Source organism: Chiloscyllium punctatum, chromosome 36 (assembly GCF_047496795.1).
Source record: "Chiloscyllium punctatum isolate Juve2018m chromosome 36, sChiPun1.3, whole genome shotgun sequence".
Taxonomy (NCBI): Eukaryota; Metazoa; Chordata; class Chondrichthyes; order Orectolobiformes; family Hemiscylliidae; genus Chiloscyllium; species Chiloscyllium punctatum.
The window spans coordinates 24,006,849-24,026,487 of NC_092774.1; the positions used below are offsets into that span (position 1 = coordinate 24,006,849).

General features: G+C 46.5%; 1 non-coding gene across 1 annotated transcript; it reads right to left on the bottom strand.

Annotated features, from left to right (window-relative positions):
• Positions 1 to 13,895: 13,895 nt before the first annotated feature.
• trnae-uuc (transfer RNA glutamic acid (anticodon UUC)) lies at positions 13,896 to 13,967 on the bottom strand. The gene has a single exon. It is a non-coding gene; the product is annotated as a tRNA-Glu (tRNA).
• Between the last annotated feature and the right edge of the window lie 5,672 nt (positions 13,968 to 19,639).

Consider the following 19,639-nt stretch of genomic DNA (forward strand, 5'->3'; position numbering starts at 1 on the left):
TGCACTCCTCAATCTTACTCATACATGGGACCTGAACGTCTTTAGCATCTATTTGCAATACCTAATTGTGCTATTCTGAGTTCCAGACTTCACACCATTGGAGTTGGATTCTAGAGTGTAGTGCTGGAAAAGGACAGCATGTCAGGCAGCATCCGAGGAGCAGGAGAATCGATGTTTCGGGCAAAATCCCTTCATCTGGAAACCCTGGGGTTCGATGTCAGTTTGAATGAGAATGTTGGGCATTTCCTGAGCTCCTTGAGTTCAGAGGTTTAGAGCTGGAGAAGATGATAGAGATAGCGAGGGACAAGACTAGGAGCAAAGATGGTCATTTTATAATGGATCTGCTGCATCACCAGGAACCTTTGTGCGTCAGCAGGCATAGTAATCATAGATTAAATGAACTTGGTGTGAGGAAGGAGAGAAGCAGCCGTGATCTGGAACGAAAGGAGGTCACTGGACCTGAAATGTTGACTGTACTGTCTGTCCATTGATGCTACCAGACCTACTGACGTTCTCCAGCAATTTTTGTTTTTGTTTCTGTTTCAGATTTCCAGCATCCATAGTTATTTGTTTCTTGTTTAGCGATTTGGATGACCTCAGATTTAAGGGGAGTAGAATGTTTCAGGCCTTCAGGTGTGTGACAGAAGAATCAAACTCAAGAGGTGACAAAGGCATAGTGTAATTTTCAGAAGCAGATGAACTGAGGTGGGGCAGGGTCAGAAATTATTCCTGAGATTTGAAGAGGTGATCCCAATGAAAGTGTGGACATGCAGCTGGTAACTCATCTGAGAGGTAAAGCATTTACCAAGCTTTCAAGCAGCTACTTCAGCCTCACACATTTGGCATGAGGAGAGATGGAAGTGGTGCTGGAGAGTGGTGTTTGCAGTGTGATCTGGACATAATGGATTTGAACTTCTCATTATTTAAATGTGCAAGTGTTCCAAATATTTAGAATTGGGTGTTGGGAAGCTGAAGGCAGTTCGGTAAGGTGTAAAAGGCCGGGGCGGGGTGGTGGGGGGAGGGGTGGTGCGGTTGGGCGGGCGGGATGGTGGGCGGGGTGTGTCAAAGCTTCAATAGAAAGCCAGCAGAACTGAGAACAGACAACACCTAGCTCTGGGAACGGGGAGACCAACAGAGGACAGAAAAATCAGGACCTGAAATCCAAGTTGACACCAGACTACCATGTTATCAGTGCTTTGATTTGCATTGCCAACCTTCCACCTTTCCGAACTTCCCATTTGATTTGAATGTCACGTACCCTCAATATTCAGGATCCAATCCTTGTCATCCTAAAACCACGTCTCTGTAAGGAGTCTTAGATCACACTTATTTTCTTCAGTCAATTCGTTCACTTTTCTTACAGTGCAGCACACATTCAGTCACAGTCTTTAGTTTCAATTTTTGTGATCATTACAATCCAGCTTTGATTGGTGGTACATTTATTCCCCTTGCCCCTTTCTATCGTTCTCTGACATTCACTTTCCACATTACTACATTGCTCACCTGCCTTGATTTGGAATTGCCCATCATGTCCAGGGATGTGCAGGTTAGATTGGTTAGCCATGGGAAATGCAGAGTTATCATTTCATAGTAATAGAAGCAGGAGTCGGCTATTTGGCCAGTCGGGCCTGCTCCACTATTCATTCAGATGATGGCTGATCTATCCATCATCTCAGCTCCTACTACCTGCATTATTCCATCTACCCTTAATTCCCCTCCATGCAATATCCCATCCAACTGTGTCATGAATACAATTAATGAAGCTGCCTCAGCTGCTCCCTTGGGCAGAGGATTCCACAGAGTCACACGAATGACAACATGGAAAGAGACCCTTCAGTCCAATTCATCCATGTTGACCAGTTATCCTAAACAGTCTAGTCCCATTTGCTAGCACCTGGCCCATATCCCCGAAGCCCTTCCTTTCCATGTACCCATCCAGATGCCTTTTAAGTGCCGTAATTATACGAGCCTCCATGACTTCCTCAAGCAGCTAATTCCATACCCGCACCATGCTCCGCGTTAAAACGTTGTCCCTTAAGTCCCTTTTATTTCTTTCCCCTCTCACCGTTAATGTATGCCATCTAGTTCTAGACTCCCTGAATTCAGGGAAAAGATCTTGTATGTTTATCCTCTCAATGCCCCTCATGATTTTATAAACCTCAATCAGGTCACCCCATAGCCTCCGATGTTCTAGGGATAACAGCCCCAATTTATTCAACTTCTCCCGATAGCTCAAATCTTCCAACCCTGACAACATCCTTGTAAATCTTTTCTAGCAACACATTTTCAGCCCGTATCCTATCAATGCTAATTTTGCAAACCTCCATAAAGTCACCCCTCAGCCTCCGATGCTCCAGAGAAAACAGCCCCAGCCTGTTCAATGTCAACTATATTTCACGCTGAGCAAGACTCAGCTGGTTCAAGAGGTAGAGCGGGGCCGCACAGGCAGCTGCTGTGTGGCTTGTTGGTCTCGGGCTATGATTTTCACTTTAGGTATCTTTCGACGCAGACGTATGAGAGTTTCGAGGCTCAAATCCTGGACCAGCCTGCGTTTCATGACTTGTGCCAAAGTGCCCGTTTAACTTTCTCAAAAAGCACCTTCGTTAAACGAGGTTGGGCTCCCTGGAGTACCAATGGGGCAGATAGCAGGGAAGTGAAATGATTGGAGATAGCGTTGAAGACGTTGACGTGAGTGGTGCGGTGTTTGAGGGATGTCAGCGATGAGGGTCGATTGGAAATTTGGGACAGCTCTCTTCGGAGAACAGAAGTTGGAAATCTGGCTCGATTGAAGCTTTCCAAGTCATGCGAAGTCTAGACAGAAAAAAGTAATGTCGTCAAAATGCTCCCACGCCTGAAAGAATCGGCAGAATTTTTAAGTCATCAGGAAAGGAACCAAATGTGACATGAGGAAGAACGCTTTCGTACAGGGAGTGGTTGGAGTGAATAAATCCCTAATTGACACTGAGAAAGAGGCAGATTCATTAGACGCAAACGGGAATCCGGTGGTCATGTTTAAAGTAACAATGTACAGAATTACATGGAGAAGGCAAGAGAATGATACGAATAGAGACCCACGTTTACTTCCTGTGTTGACCCAGCAGAGCGAAGGTGGGCCGCATGGCGTCTATTCAGAGTGAAATCACAAGAGAATGTGGGAAGTTAGAAAAAGTTTATATTTATACAGCCTCCATATGTCTGCGCAACACCATATAAGACGACAGTAGTGGAGATCCTTGACATCAGTCTCGAACGTGCATGCCACGCGCCAGACGAAAGGCTGAAGGGATCTATGGAAAGCCCCGCTGTGCGTCGGAGCAGAGTGGCGCAGCGGAAGCGTGCTGGGCCCATACCCCGAGCTCGAAGCCGTCCTCTGCTATTGCTCAGAGTCTCGTTGAGCGACTTTCTTTTGTGATGGTACTCTGTTCAGCATCTTGCTTTTCAAACGACTACCTGAGTGTCTAAACATCTATAACAGCGCTCTGTTATGTTCCTTGCCATGTCATTTGCTTCCCAAAACTTCGGGTATCTGAGCTCAATATATCACATCGATACACAAGTCAAATTTACACAGTTGCGCTGGCACCCTTGTGGAGCTCTGAGTTGTCTTGTCCTGTTCTCTGCCGGTGTGTCCTGATCTCGTGTGAAACCTCTTCTCTCAGATGGCAATGAACCGGTGAAGTTGAAACTCGTGATTTGCTGTTTTAGTCCATTTCCTGCAGTAAAGAAACCAACGTCCGTGTAATAAAAGACTTTCTGCAGGATTGCTGTGTCAGGACAAATTCTGAACAGCAAGCAGGCTGCACAAAAATGCACTCATATCAATTTACCTGAAGGAAGAGTCTCCTGTCCATTTCTCTCTGTCCCGAAAGCACAACATCTTTCTATCTCTCCATTAACAGGACCTTTGGATCAAGTTCAAAGTTGCCCATTTCCTCCACATGACGGTAACTGACTTATCCTGCCTCACGTACTAGTGAGAGAGAGCAGAAGAGTGAATGGGCTCTGCCTTTCACCAACACAGTTTGAAAGTAGAAACGAAATGGTTCAATTATCCACCAGTGGAGAGAGCCCGGTCCCTGGGGACGGGACAAACACCAGCGTCCTGGGAGCAGGGAGACATATTGAGAAGCAGATGTTCTTGAAACACTTCGCTGCTTGTGTTTCTGGGAGCAATGTACAATGAATTTCATACTGAGCAAGTCTCAGCTGCTTCAGGAGGTGGCTGCACCCATGGCTGGTGGCTCGTTAGTCTGGGATGTGATTCTAGCTTTGTGTCTTCGAGCATATGCAGTCGTGTGAGTGTTCCCGGGTTCCAATTCTAGGCGAACCATTATTCCCTAAATTGACCTGAGCAAAAATGCCCAACGAATTTTCTCAATAAAGCCGCTTCGTTAATTAAGATCGGACTGCCTGAATTAGGGACGGCGCAGAGCTGCCATTGCAGTGAACACGGCGAAGGGAATCACTTGTACAAAGTGAGAACAAGTATTGCAGATTTTTCACCCGCGCAATCCGAGTCTGAATGAATCCTCCACCTGTATTACGCTCAATTCTGAGGGTGACACTTCAGGAAGCGGGGAAGTGAAGTGATTGCAGACGGCGCTGAACAGGTTAACGTGAATGGTACCGTCCTGAGGAATGTCAGCAATGAAGGGAGATTGGAAAGTTTGGGGCAGCTCTCTTTGGTGAACAGAGGGCTGAAAGCTGGTCTGATTGAAGTTTTCCACGTCATGAGGGTTTTAGACAGAGGAAATAATGCAGTGAAAATGCTCCCAGGCCTGAAAGGATCCAGAACGATTTGGTAGAGATTTAAAGTCATCAGGAAAATAAGTAAAAGTGACATTAGGAAGACCGTTTTCACACAGGGGGTGGGGTCAGTAAGTCGCTGTCTGACAGTGACAAAGAGGTAGATTCAATGGACACAAAAGGGAATTCGGTGGGCATGTTCAATGTAACAATGTGCAGATTTACAGGGAGAAGGCGACAGAATGAGACACTTATTTACATATTGTGTTGAGCCAGCAGAGCTAAGGTGGGCTGCATGGCCTCAGTCTGCGCTGTCACACATTTCGTGATTCTGAGTGAAATCGGAGTTGGACCAACAGAACGTGGGAAATTTGACAACCGGTATATTCTGCCCAACAGGATACTCCATCACAGCAATGAGGGTGTTTTGACATCATTCTCGAAGGTACATGACGCAATGCAGATTCAAAACCGAGTATCCCTTTGAATCACGGAGTAATTTGTTTACAGTTATTCAGTTGAAGTGAGCGGAGATGCGCATTGGGAACCACTCCAGTTGATAGGTCGAAGCCGTTTTCTCCTGTGTGATAGTCCCACCAGCACTCCAATTTGCTGTGCTTCTAGTCAGTAGATGCAGATCACTATCCCATACTGATACACGGGCCACGATGACCCAGCTGTGGTGACAAGCTTGTGAATGTCTGAGTGCTCTTCTGTTCTCTGTCGGGCTGCTGTGATCCTCATCAAACCTCTCTTCTCTGAGATAGGAATAAACTGGCGAAGGTGAAACACATCAGTTGCGGTGTGTTCCATGTGCAGGAGGCCCTGCATTAATTCCCCACGCTGTTTCACACAGCAGCATCCTCTCGGTGAATTACACTTGGCAAAAAAAATCGATTGAACCAAATCAGTGTCCGCCATTGGATTTTACTGACACCGTTTATAAAATTCAGGCTCACCGTTAATGTGGAGAGGGGCCGTCAGACTGTAGTTTCCGCTCCTTCTGTTGAATAACGATAATTTTAACTGTGTCCAGTGAGAGGAAAGGATTTCCTGTTGGTGGGAAACATTTCTATCTGAACTCGCTGTCACTCTCCTGATCGATAGAAACATAAAGCTGGGAGTCTCTGGATTATGTTGTTAAAGCGTTGGTATTATGTTGTTCACACCGCGCTGTCACCAACTAAACGAGGCAGCTGCCCACAGAGAGGTGGCTGTGTTCAAATCCCGTGATGAACTGGGGGAGCTGGGCATTTCCCCAAACAATGGGCACTCCACCTCCCTGACACAGTGTTCACAAATCAAACTGACGGCAAAGCTTCACGTGTGATCGAAAGTTTCCAGAAAGAAGACTTGGCTCAACAGATATCCGGAGTGAACGGACTCATTTCTTGATTTGCAGTGTAAGACGTTGGTTATCGGGAGCTTGATGGGATTTGAACACATAATTTCCTAATCTGGAGTCAGACGCACGACCGTTGCGGCACAAACTCACGGCCCAGGGCATGGCTGGAACACTACAGCAAACCTGAGACAGATGTTGGCCCGGGAACAGTGTGGGGTGTGGAATTGGCAGGCAACTGGAAGCTCAGGGTCTTTTTGCGGGCAGAACGTAGATGTTCTGTGCAGCAGTCACCCAGTTTATGCTTCGTTTTCCCCAATGAAGATGAGACCACATTGTGAGCAACAAATGCAGTAGATTGGGTTGTGGGAAGAGCAGGTAAAGTGCTGCTTCACTTGAAAAGTAAGGTTGGGTCCTTGGATAGTGAGGGAGCAGGTAAATGGGCTGGTGTCACACATTCAGCAGTTGCAAGGTAATGTGCCATTGGGTGGGAATGGGGTTAGGGTTGAGGGGAATGAACGAAGAGTTGACCCAAGGTATAACTCCTGCACATTTACTTATCCGCCAAATACAGAAATTTGTTAAGTGTATACAAGGAAATTTTCTAATTCACAATCAGGATGTACATACTGGCGAGGGTGCAAAAGCTAAGGGCCGGCAACCATAATTCTATTAACATTACAATAGTGATTGAAAATAATATATCAGATCTAAAGGTTGAAGTTCTAAATTGGAGGAAGACGCAGGTATGAGGCAAGATCTTTCAAAACCTGATTGGGGGCAGATGTTCGCAGGTTAAAGGACTGCTGGAAAAAGGGAAGCCTTCAAATATGAGATAAGAAGAGTCCAGACACAGTATATTCCTGTTAGGGTGAAAGGAAAGGCTGGTCGGTGTAGGGAATGCTGGATGGCTAGAGAATTTGAGATTTTGGTTAAGATAAAGAAGGATGCATACGTCAGGTATCGACAGAGAGATCAAGTGAATCCTTAGAGTATAAAGGCAGTACGAGCATACTTAAGAGAGAAATCATGAGGGCAAAAAGGGGACATGAGATAGCTTTGGCAAATAGAGTTAAGGAAAACCCAAAGGGGTTTTATAAATACGGTAAGGACAAAAGGATAGCAAGGGAGAGAATAGGGCCCCTCATAGATCAGCAAGGTGGCCTTTGTGTGGAGCTGTTGTACATCGGGTGGGGGTTGGGGGGGGGCGTGGATACTGAACGGATATTATGTATCAGGGTTTACTGTGGAGAAGAGCATTGAAGATATAGAATGTGAGAAAGTAGATGGTGAAATGTTGAAAAAATGTCCATATTACAGATGATAAATTGCTGGATATCTTGAAATGCAGAAAAGTGGATAAATCCCAAGGACCTGATCAGGAGTACCCCAGAACTCTATGGGAAACTGGGGAAGTGATTGCTAGGCCTCTCAATGAGATATTTGTATCATCAATAGTCACAGGTGAGGTGCCGGAAGGCTAGAGGGTGGTTAAGGTGGTGCCACTATTTAAGAAAGGTGGTAAGGAAAAGCCAGGGAACTATAGACCGGTGAGGGAGACATCCGTGACGGGCAAGTTTTTGGAGAGAATCCTGAAAGATAGGATTTACATGTAATTGGAAAGGAAAGAATTGGTTAAGGATAGTCAGCATGGCTTTATGCTTGGGAAATCATGTCTCCCGAACATGATTGAGTTTTTTGAAGAAATACAAAGTGGAATGATGGGTGCAGAGCGATGGACGTGATCTCTATGGACTTCAGGAAGGCGTTCATCAAGTTTCCTCATGGGAGACTGGTGAGCAAGGTTTAATCTCAAGGCATGCAGGGACAACTAGCTATTTGGATACAGAACTGGCTAGGAGAAATAAGACAGAGGGTGGTGATGGAGGGTTGCTTTTCAGACTGAAGCCCTGTGACCAATGGTGTATCACAAGGATCGATGCTGGGTCCACTACTTTTTGTCATTTATATAAATGATTTGTATGTAAACGGAGGAGGTATCGTTAGTAAGTTTGTAGATGACACCAAAATTGGAGGTGTAGGGGACAACAAAGAAAGTTACCTCAGATTACAACGGGACCTTGATCAGATGGGCCAATGGGCTGAGAAGTGGCAGATGGAGGTCAATGCAGATAAATATGAGGTGCTGAATTTAGAAAAAACAAATCAGAGCAGGACTTTTACACTTCATGGTAAGTTCCTTGGAAGTGCTGCTGAGCAAAGAAAACTTGGTTTTCAGGTTGATAGTTCCTTAAAAGTAGAGACGCAGGCAGATTGGATAGTAAAGAAGGCGTTTTCTGTGCTTTCCTTTGTTGGTCAGAGCATCGAGGATAGATGTTGGGAGCTTATGTTGTCACTGTACAGAACATTGGTCAGGCCACGTTTGGAATATTGCATGTAATTTTGGTCTGCTTCCTATCGGAAAGATGTTGTGAAACTAGAAAAGGTTCAGAAAAGATTTACAAGGATGTTGCCAGGGTTGGAGGGTTGAGCGAAAGGGCGAGGCTGAATAAGACTGTTTTCTCTGGAGCGTCGGAGGCTAAGGGGTGACCTTATAGAAGTTTATAAAATCATGAGGGATATGGATAGGGAAAATGGGCAAGTTTTTTTCCCTGGGATTGGGGAGTCCAGAACTAGAGCGCATAGTTTTAGGGAGGGGAGGGGAAAGATATAGAAGGGACTTAAGGGGCAACCTTTTCCCGCAGAGGGTGATGCATGTACGGCATGAGCTGCTGGAGTAAGTGGTGGAGGCTGTATAATTACAGCATTTAAAATGCATCTGGATGTGTATATGAATAGGAAGGTTTTATGGGGATATGCTGGCATATGGGACGAGATTAGGTTAGGATATCTGGGCTGCAAGGACAAGTTGGGCCGAAGGGTCTGTTTCCGTGCTGTACATCTGTGTCACTCTGTGAGACTCCATGGGATTCTCTCGGAGAAAGTGAGGACTGCAGATGCTGGAGATCAGAGCTGAAAATGTGTTGCTGGAAAAGCACAGCAGGTCAGGCAGCATCCAAGGAGCAGGAGAATCGACGTTTCGGGCATGAGCCCTTCTTTAGGAATTTTTATGTATAAACTATAAACATTCCATTAGTTAAATATTGTGAAGTGTGAACCCACTGTTTTCGTCCCCAAGTTCGACCTGAGCTCCCCCCTCCCCCATCCAAGGAACTCTGTTGACAGCCTTCATGTCACATTTAAAACTAGGATCAATAGATTCGTTGTCAGTCGGGGGATGAACAGTTACAGGAAAAGGGCAGGAAAATGCATGTGGAGAATGTCAGATCAGCCACAATCCTATTGAATGGAGAAGCAGGCTCAAGGGGTTGAATGGCATTTTCCTGTTCCTATTTCTTATGGTTCCCGAGCCCTTACTTCTGAAACAGCGTCCTGGCTTCAGTATGTGCCATTACTGAGAGTGCTGATGTTCCCTTGTGTAATATCAACAACTTAGCAGCTGCTGAAACCTCTTGCTCCTTTGTTATCTCTAAACACAATAAGGCAATGCGTCCAGGGGGGGGCGATGGCCGACTTTATTCTCACCAGGCTATTCACCCAGGTAATGTTCTGGGGACCTGGGTTCAAAACCTGCCACGGCAGATGGTGGAATCTGCATTCAATATAAATCTGGAATTAAGAGTCTAATAATAAAACTGTTGTGGTTTGTCGTAAAAACGTATCTGGTTTCCTGCTGCAAAACGTGATCTGATCTGATCTGCATGTGATTTCAGATCCACTGTCAGCTGATTGAATCTTCACTGCCCTTTCAGTCAATTCTGAAAGCTAACCTTTTTTAACTATGATGTTGCCAGAATGATTTATAGACGGCATAGGCTGGGACTTTTTTTGACTGGCGAGTAGAAGTTTGAGGGTGGAGGTTATGGAGGTTTATGAAGTCATGAGGGATAAAGATAAGTTGAATAATCAGTGTCTTTTCCCGAAGGGTAGGGACATTTAAAATTTGGGAGTATATTTTTAAGATGAGAGGGAAAAGATTTTAAAAGGACAGAAGGGGGCAACGATTTTTACATTGAAGGTGGTTCGTGTGTAGAATGAACTGTCAGAGGAAGTGCTGGATGCAGGTCATGTTACAATATTTAAAATTATTTGGATAAGTACATATCAGTCAAACACAGGCAGGTGGGTCTAATCTTCCCCCAGATATTCAAAGGGACAGCCAGTCAGAGGGGGGCAGGGCCACGCCTATCGTTGTTGTGTGGCATGTGTGACAGCTGCAACAAGACGCCCCAACTCCTGTGCTCAATGCTCTGACCAATGAAAGCAAGCATGCCAAAAGCCTTCTTAACCACCCTGCCTACCCACGACTCCATTTTCTAGAAGCTAATAACCCGCAACCCTAGATCGCTCTCAGTTCTGGTCCCTTTGGTGTTCTGACTTCTGACTTCTTCAACTCTGGATTTATGTTGAACTTGATGGGATACTTTGTCCAACTCAGCATTTGTAAACAGTATCGCTCGGAGGGATTCATTTGAAACTTTTGAGGAGGTGAGCTCAACAAGATTGAACTATTCAAAGTTACTTGGACTCTATTTTAAAGTTACATCAGGACCAGTAGTCAGAGACACATACAGCATGGAAACAGACCCTTTGATCCAACTTGTCCATGCTGACCTGATATCCTAAATTAATCTAGTCCCATTTGACAACACCTGACCCATATACTCTGGCAGCTCATTTCATATATATACCACCCTCTGCATGAGGAACTTGTCCATTTAATATATTTTGCCTCTTACCCTAAACCTCTGCCCTCTAGTTCTGGACTCCCCCAGCCCAGGGAAAAGACTTTGTCTATTACCCTGTCCATAACCCTCATGATTTTGTAACCTCTATTAGGTCACTCCTCTGCCTCTGATGATCCAGTGAAAACAGTCCCAGCCTATGCAGCCTCTCCCTGTAGCTCAAATCCTCCAAACCCCAGCAACATTCCCGTAAATCGTTTCTCATAGAGTAGTCAACGTTTCAGTCCTGAAGAAGGGTTAATACCCAAAACGCTGACTACTCCACATCCTGGTGCTGCCTGGCTTGCTGTATTCTCCCAACCTCCTGCTTCGGCATGCAGTATGTAGTGGCTTAGTGTTTACCACTGCATCCTCATAGTGCCGGGGGCCCAGGTTTGATTGCAGCCTTGGGTGACTGTATGTGAGGAGTTTGCACTTTCTCCCAGCGTCTGCGTGGGTTTTCTCTGGGTGATAATGTTTTCTTCCATACACCAAAGATGTGCATGTCTTTGGCCATGCTTCCTTGCCCGTAGAGGTAGGTACATTAGTCAGAGGGAAATGGGTCTGGATGGGTTACTCTTCGGAGGGTCGATGTGGACTTGTTGGGACAAATGGCCTGTTTTCACACTGAAGCTAATCTCATCTGCGCTACTTTTGTCACTAACGAATGACAGAGCAGACCCGACGGGCCGAATGGCTTAACTTCTGCTCCGATGGTCTTGCGGTCTTCGGTTTCTCTGGATCATTTCATTTGGCAATGAGCAGTACCAGGCTCATTGAGCAGCACTGTTCACTGAAAGCAAAGCTCAAAGTATGGTTGAACTCCTACAATGTGGAAACAGGTCCTTCAGCCCAACAAATCTGCACTGATCTTCTGAAGAGTAACCCAGTCAGATCCATTTTCCTACCCTCCCTAAATTGCACACAGACCCCAAAGGGTGGAATTATTCCTGGGTTCCTGGTGCCATGAGGCAGCAGTGCAACTCTGAGCCACCATGGGGTTGTGGTTGTGGGGTGTAGGGGACACAATTGCAGTCCAGCAGAAAACAAAACAACCCATCTACTCTCCCACTGCACCCACTGTCAGGACTGGCAGGATGTTCAGTCCTGGGGGGTGACCCAAGGCAACGTCACCCGTGGGTTCTGATTGCTGGGAGCGTTGGTGTCCCCGCTGGTGCTTCCGCAAGTTGCAGGAAAATATGAACCTCTTCCCACACTCGGGCGAGCTGAAGGGCCTCTTCCCAGTGTGGACACTGGTGCTTCAGCAGGGCGGAGGAATTGCGGAAGGCCTTCCCGCACTCAGGGCAGCAGAATGGCCTCCCCCCCTCCGACACCGCCCTCCGCCCCCACACCCCTCCCCCCGGGTGGATCGGTTGGTGCTTCAGCAGTGTGGAGGAGTGGGTAAAGCCCTTCCCACACCCCGGGCAGGACAACGGCTTCTCCCCAGTGTGGACGGACTAGTTTCTTAGCAGGGCTGAGGAATTGCTGAAGGCCGTCCTGCACTTAGGGCAACTGAGCGACATCTCCTCGATGTGGACCTATCAATGGGCCATCACGTCGGAAGAAAGAGCAAAGCCCTCCCTGAGCTCGGGGCAGAAGAACAGCCTTCCCCAGTGTGGACCAACTGGTGCGTCAGCAGGGCAGAAGCCTTCCCGCACTCAGGGGAGCAGAAGGGCTTATTCCCCTCTGTTTGCCCATTACTGCTTCAGAACCCTTTCAAATTTCACAATATCGTTCTGAGAGGAGGGAGACCAGAATTGCACACAATATTCCAAAAGTGATCTAACCAATGTCCTGTACAGCCACAATATAACTTCCCAACTCCAATACTCAGTCAGAAGATTGCAAAAGCTTTCAAAACCCACAAAAAACAAACAGGAAAGAATGGAGGGAAAAATCGAATGTTTGAGAGTCAGCTTGGAAGCATCTATGAGAAATCGGCGGACTGGGTTTATTGGGTACCCATTCTCCTTAAATACACTATATACGTGTTTCTCTTCTGTTCTTCATAGTTTCTCTGTGCTGCAGTGTGTAGTGGCTGGTTGAAATAATGTCCTGATGCAGCTTCGTTTGTGTGTGTTGGGATGATTGCTTCTGTGGTTAAGTATTTGGTTTGTGTGTGTTGTTTTTCTGTAGATGCTAGTTTGAAGCTCCCTATTGACTGTTTGCTCTACTGTGACATCAAGGAATGGCACTTTGTTGTTGTTCTCCTTCTCTTCAAACCAGGAGCCCCCCTCAGGCCATAGTCTCACTACTTGGAACACCAATATACAGACTTGTCAAACGCCTCCGTAGAAGGCTAAAACACCAAGTCGAAGATTCACACAACTCTATTTACTCCATCCAAGAATTCCTGAACACCAAAGACACTAAGATCGAAGAGAATGGAATAATGATGTCCTTTGACATAACAGCCTTGTTCAATCCATTAACATCAACGTAGCCAAAGAAAACTGAAGACACTACTCGAACAACCAAAGACACAAACACAGCATCAACTTCATCAGCAAAGATAGCACTGTCAACTTCATGGAACTGTGCCTTACCACCCACTTCATATTCAGTAACAAGCCCTACAAACAAATCAACGAAACACCCATGGAACCACCAATATCAGTATTCCTAGCAGAAGCAATAATGCAGAGACTCGAACAAACAGCCCTTTCGACGATCCAACCCAAACTTTGGGTCCGCTACAGCAATGACACTTTTGTCATCAAAAAATGAAACATTTAGAGGAAACCTACAACACCATCAACAATATCCTGACTGGCATAAAATTCACAAAAGAGGAGAACAACAACAAAGTGCCATTTCTACATGTCACAGTAGAGTGAACAGTCAATGGTAAATTCAAAACAGCGTCTACAGGAAAACAACGCACGCGAACCAAGAACTTAACGACAGAAGCAATCATCCCTACACATGCAAACAAATCTGAATCAGGACACGATTTCAACGAGCCACGACACACAGCTGCACCGAGGAACGACGAAGATCAACAAATAAACGAGCCGAGTATTTTAGAAGCACGGGAAACATATGAAACCCCTGAAAACTGCTTCCCTGACCAGGAATCGAACCCGGGCCACGGCGGTGAAAACGCCGAATCCTAACCACTAGACCACCAGGGAGACACGAGCAATTGCTGACAGCTCTACCAAAAGTTTCTTCCCTGCCCGGAAATCAAATCTGGGCCACGGTCGTGAGAAGGCGTTCACCTGTGTATCCAACAATGTCATTTCTTGTATCCATTGCTCCCGATGCGGTCTCCTCTACATTGGGGAGACTGGAGACTCCTCGCAGAGTCAAGACACAGCGCTTGAGGGAACATCTCCAGGACACCCGCACCAATCAACCTCATCGCCCTATGGCCCAACATTTCAAACCCCTCCCACTCTGCCGAGGACATGCAGGTCCTGGGCATCCTCCATCGCCGCTCCATCACCACCCGATGCCTAGGGGATGAACGCCTCATCTTCTGCTTCAGATAAAGTCAGCCACAAGCCATCAGTGCAGACTTCTACAGTTTCCTCATTTCCCCTTCCCCCCTCCTTACCTCAGTTCCAACCTTCCAGCTCAGCGCTGTCCTTATGACCTGTCCGACCTGCCAATCTCCCTTCTCATCTATCCGCTCCACCCTACTCTCTGACCTGTCACCTCCATCCCCACCCCCATTCACCTATTGTACTCTTTGCTACCTTTGGCCCAGCAACACCCGATTTATCTTTCCACCCTGGAGGCGTCCTGCCTTAATTCCTGATGAAGGCCTTTTACCCGAAACGTCGATTTTACTGTTCCTCGGAAGCTGTCTGACCTGCTGTACTTTTCCAGCACCACTCTGATCTAAACTCTGGTTTCCAGCATCTGCAGTCCTCACTTTTGACTCACCAATAAACTCAGTGTGATGATTTCACATCAACAAACTGACACAAGCAGACACAACGTCGACAGAAACACTAGCACATTACTTTACATTAAAGACATCTGTGAAATGATGTCAAGACAACTCAATCCTCTCAGCATCATGGTCGCCCACAAACCTACCAACACACTTGAACAGCGGCTAATGAACCTGAAATACCCGATACAAACAACCAGCGAACGAATGTTATTTAAAAAATACCACACAAGGAAATATATACATGACCTCTGCCACACAGGTCTCTGAGGCAAGAAATGCTGGGATGAGATAATGAAGATTATTTCAGCCAAGACGAATCGGCACTGACTGGACAGTCATTTAAAATCAACGCAATCAGCCCAGGATGGAAGACCCGAAGGGATGAACAGTTTTCTTATTTCCTGAAGATTTACAAAGCTGAGACTGGGTTTTGGTGCTTGTTCCCTTTCCAGTCCCAGGAGCCGCAGTGGTTGGGACGGTGAGTTGGGGAAAGTGAAATGTGCCCGCGAAAGCGTGTGTGGCTACTTCAGCTTCCCCTCCTCTGACAGCGCTGTGACTTGACTCTGATGTTCTCAGGGACACTTCCCGACGCGAGACAGTGAAAGGATTCTCATTCCCGCAGATCAGGAATTCAAACCATATGCCGGCTTCAGGACAATGCGAAAGATCAATTGGGGTATGCGAAGAAGCTGTGAGCTGCATTTCAAACAGGTAGGTGGAGTCAGATGCGTCAACCATTGCGCCCTGTCACTGTGCGGACCTGACGCCGCCATGCTGCAGAGTTCTGACGTTAACACGGACATGCGCAGCAATGGGAACATTCACAAGAGGAACAGCCAAAGATAATCACCGTCACTGCTTCCCTTCCATAGTCCCAACTTTGTGAAGCACTATCTTTCACTGGCAAATAAAACACATTAATCCTCAGGTGCCGACTTCACTTCGATCACGACTTCACACCCCTAACTGTTCTCGTCTCATTTCCAAATACTTGGCTCATAGCGTCAAAAACTGTTCTGTGGGTATCTGATTGTTCCACCCTGTCAGGCAGTGGGTTGCAGATTCCCGACCAGGCCCAATGTGATTGAAATATTTCAACTCCTCCACTGAGTTGCATCTTTAAAAAAATCGTGGAGCAATCTCCCTGTCCTTTTTACGACATTTCTCAACTGTAGTCGGCAGGGTTCACACCTGGGTGGGGAAAGCGCAATGGATTTCATCTCCATCGCACTCACCAATCGGCCCACCAACACAGAACCACACTGACAGCTTCATTTCCCAGGTCTCTCTGCCTGTGGAGCTGAGAAAGAGGGAATCATTGCAGAGTTTGATTGAATCCAATCACTTCACAAGATTCGAAATGGTTAAATATCTGCAAATGGCGGGTCTGGGTGTTTCATCACGAAAGATGACGTGGACTTAGTCAGCAGATTACCACCCTGGGCGGGGAGCCCCTCAGGATCTCTACGCCAACACGTTAACTGTTCGGCCACAACTACACGCCCAAAGTTGTGGTCTAAACTTTCTCATGGAATACTTCTAACAGGAAAGGTGAGTATAGGGATTGTCCTGCCGCGCCATAACCCCAACGGTTCCTGTTCCCCTGGATTTGATCAGGACAGAGGAGGCTGATGGGAGATCGAATTGAACTAAACACATTGATGAGAGATAGAGCGGGTGGGAAGGATCCATTCCCATGCGTAGAGAGATTAATATTCAGGGCCGAAAATAAGGAGCCACTTCAAGAAATTTGGGGTTCATTCAGCAAAGCTAATGTAGAACTGTTCACAGAAAATTGTGATGAAAATCTCTCGAGTTATTTTGATGAGAAGTGTTGATGATGCTAATACAATCGATAGGATGAACGTAGATTGGTAAATGTATTTGGTGACAGTTCTGTTCTAGCCCTGTGAGCGAAACCTGGATCTGAAGGAGTAGAAGGGACATTAACAACATCGATCTGAAATTGGACACGTGACAAGAAACATCCATCATGAACAGTTGGCTTTTGAACTGGAGAAGGTTTCTCGTGAAATTAGCTTGAGGCTTGAGGTATGCAAGGTCAAGATAATTTAGGTAAAACACGGAAACGCTATCCTCATTAGCAGACAGTGAAAGGATTACAAGACACAAATTAAACATTTTCGACAAGTGATACAGGGGACTGGGAAGATAAGTATTATAAACTGTGAACAGCAAAGTTCTGGAGCACAACACTTCCATTCAAAGACCGAAAACATCCAGGTCCTGATTAATCAGATTGCATTGTGGTGCTTTATTTGCAAAACATCCACTTGCAATGTCCAACAAAAGAGTGGCAAAACCCATCCCTGTCAGCCCAGGATAGAAAATCCGAAGGGATGAACGTTTGCTGATTTTCTGAAGATTCACAGAGCTTAGACTGGGTTTTGGTGATTGTTTCTTTTCCACTTCCAGGAGCCGCAGTGGTTGAGGCGTTGAGTTGGGGAGAATAAAATGTGCCCGTGAGCAGCATGTGGGGCTATTTCAGCTTCCCCTCATCTGACTGCGCTGTGAGTTGACTCCGATGTTCTCAGGGACATTTACTGACGCGAGACAGTGAAAGGATTCTCATTCCCGCTGATCGGGAATTCAAACCGTATGCCGGCTTCAGGACAATGAGAAGATTAAGTGGGATGTGTGAAGAAGCTGTGAGCTGCATTTCAAACAGGTAGGTGGAGTCAGATGCATCATCCATTGCGCCCCCGGCCCTGTGCGTATCTAACGCCACCATGCTGCAGAGTTCTGACGTTAACACGGACATGCGCAGCAATGGGTTCATTCACAAGGTGAACAACCAAAGATAATCACCGTCACTGATTCCCTTCCACAGGCCCAACTTTGTGAAGCAGTATCTTTCACTGGCAAAGGAAACACCCTTGACCTCAGGTGCCTGCTTCATTTCGATCACGATTTCAAGCACCTCACTGTTCTAGTCTCATTTCCAAACACTTTGCTCATAGCCTCAAAAGAAGCTCTGCGGGTATCGGCTTGCTCCACCCGAACAGGCAGTGGGTTGCAGATTCACACCAGTCCCAATTTGAGTGAAATATTTTTCCCCCTCCACTGATTTGAATCTTAAAGAAGAAGCCGGGGAGCAAGCTCCCTTTCTTTTCGACGACATTTCTCATTTTGTACTCGGAAGGGTTCACACCTGCGTGGGGAAACCGCAATGGATTTCATGTACATCGCATGAACCACTCGGCCCACGAATACAGAACCACACTGACAGCTTGACTTCCCAGGTCTGTCTGCCTGTGGAGCTGAGAACGAGTGAATCATCGCAGAGTTTGTTTGAATCCAATCACTTCACAGTGATTCGAAAGGGTTAAATATCGGCACATGGTGTTTGCAGATATTTCGGTGTTTCACCCCAAAAGATGAAATGAACTTTCAGTTAGAAATTGCAGGAGGAACTCAACAGGTCAGGCAACATCTGTGGAAAGAGAATCAGAGGCAACATTTCAAAATTCGGTTTTCACCGACAGGTACTGTCAAACCTGCCGAGTTTTTCTTTTGGTCTGGTCTTCTCAGCAGACGCAGTTCCTTCCGTGAGACATTAATTCAATTCCGAAACCCTTTTTTGGAGAAGAATTCCCGTTGGGGAACATTGTCCTGACCCCATGCAAAGCGCACAGCTTCGAAGCCAAAGAAGAGCAGCGAACACACCGCCCCTGGCTGGGCTCGAATCACCAACCTTTCGGTTAACAGCCGAACGCGCTGACCAATTGCGCCACAGAGACAGGCGGTATCAGGGACAGCACCATCGCGTAGTGATTTTATAATTCAGCCTCACCGCCGAGAATTACAATTGGCGTCTATCAGTTTTACTTTTCCATAATCAAGCCTGGGAGATGTGTTGTGGAGATACCGCGGACAGTCTGCAGACACATCCATGTCACGAGGAACTAGCTTTCTTACTCCGGGGCCGGCGCCCTTCCAGCCTTTCAGTGTTTTGCCTGTTCCCAAGTTCTCTCATTGGCTCGCAGTGGTGAAGGGGTTTGAATTCCTGATGTTCAGGAACGACAATTCTTTCAATGTCTCAGATCAGTTCATGTGCCGAGAACGTCAGAGTCAACCTCCCGGCCTCTTCAACAAGGGGACGGTGTCTGGACTGTCTCTGCTCAATCGGACCGGTCATCTTTCATTCTCCTCTAAATCCGCTTCCCAAAGTGTTTCAAAAGGTTCACAAAGCTGGAGACTGGGATTTCTGTTTTGCTTCATGAACATTTGAACATTTTTTCATTTCCTAACTGACAATATTTTGCCAAAATCTCTTCCAATTGTACGCCTTGCCTCATGTCCAGGGATGAGGAATTTCCATTTTGGGGAGCCATTCCCAAGGTGGAGAATGTTCGCTTTGGAGCAAAGAAGGATAACTGGAGATTTCTTGGGGCTGTTGGTCATGATGGGAGAAGAAGCGGTGGGAATGGGCAGATTAATGATCAGAAGAACCAATTGCCACTGACCAGAGTCAGTTACCAGAGGACAGGGATTGAAGTTCTTGAATGAAAAGCAGCACTTGTGCCTAATAAACACAGAGAATACTGCAGAAAGCCAACGGGTCGAGCAGCATCTGTGGAAAGGTAAACAGAGCTGACGTTGTGAGTCTGGTACGTTGTTTGTTCAGAACCCGAGTTTCCTGCATGGCAATCAATTCCCAGACATGAGAAAACGGGTCTTTATTGAGACGGGTTTTGTGAAGTTTGAGCGATAATGCAACCAACAGGAAGTCATTTAAAATCGCCAGCGAAGAAAGCAAAGCCAGCAGGTTACCACCCTGGGCGGGGGAGCCCCAAAGGATCTCTACGCCAACACCTTAAGTGTTCGGCCACAACTACACGCCCAAAGTTGTGCTCTAAACTTTCTCATGGAATAGTTCTA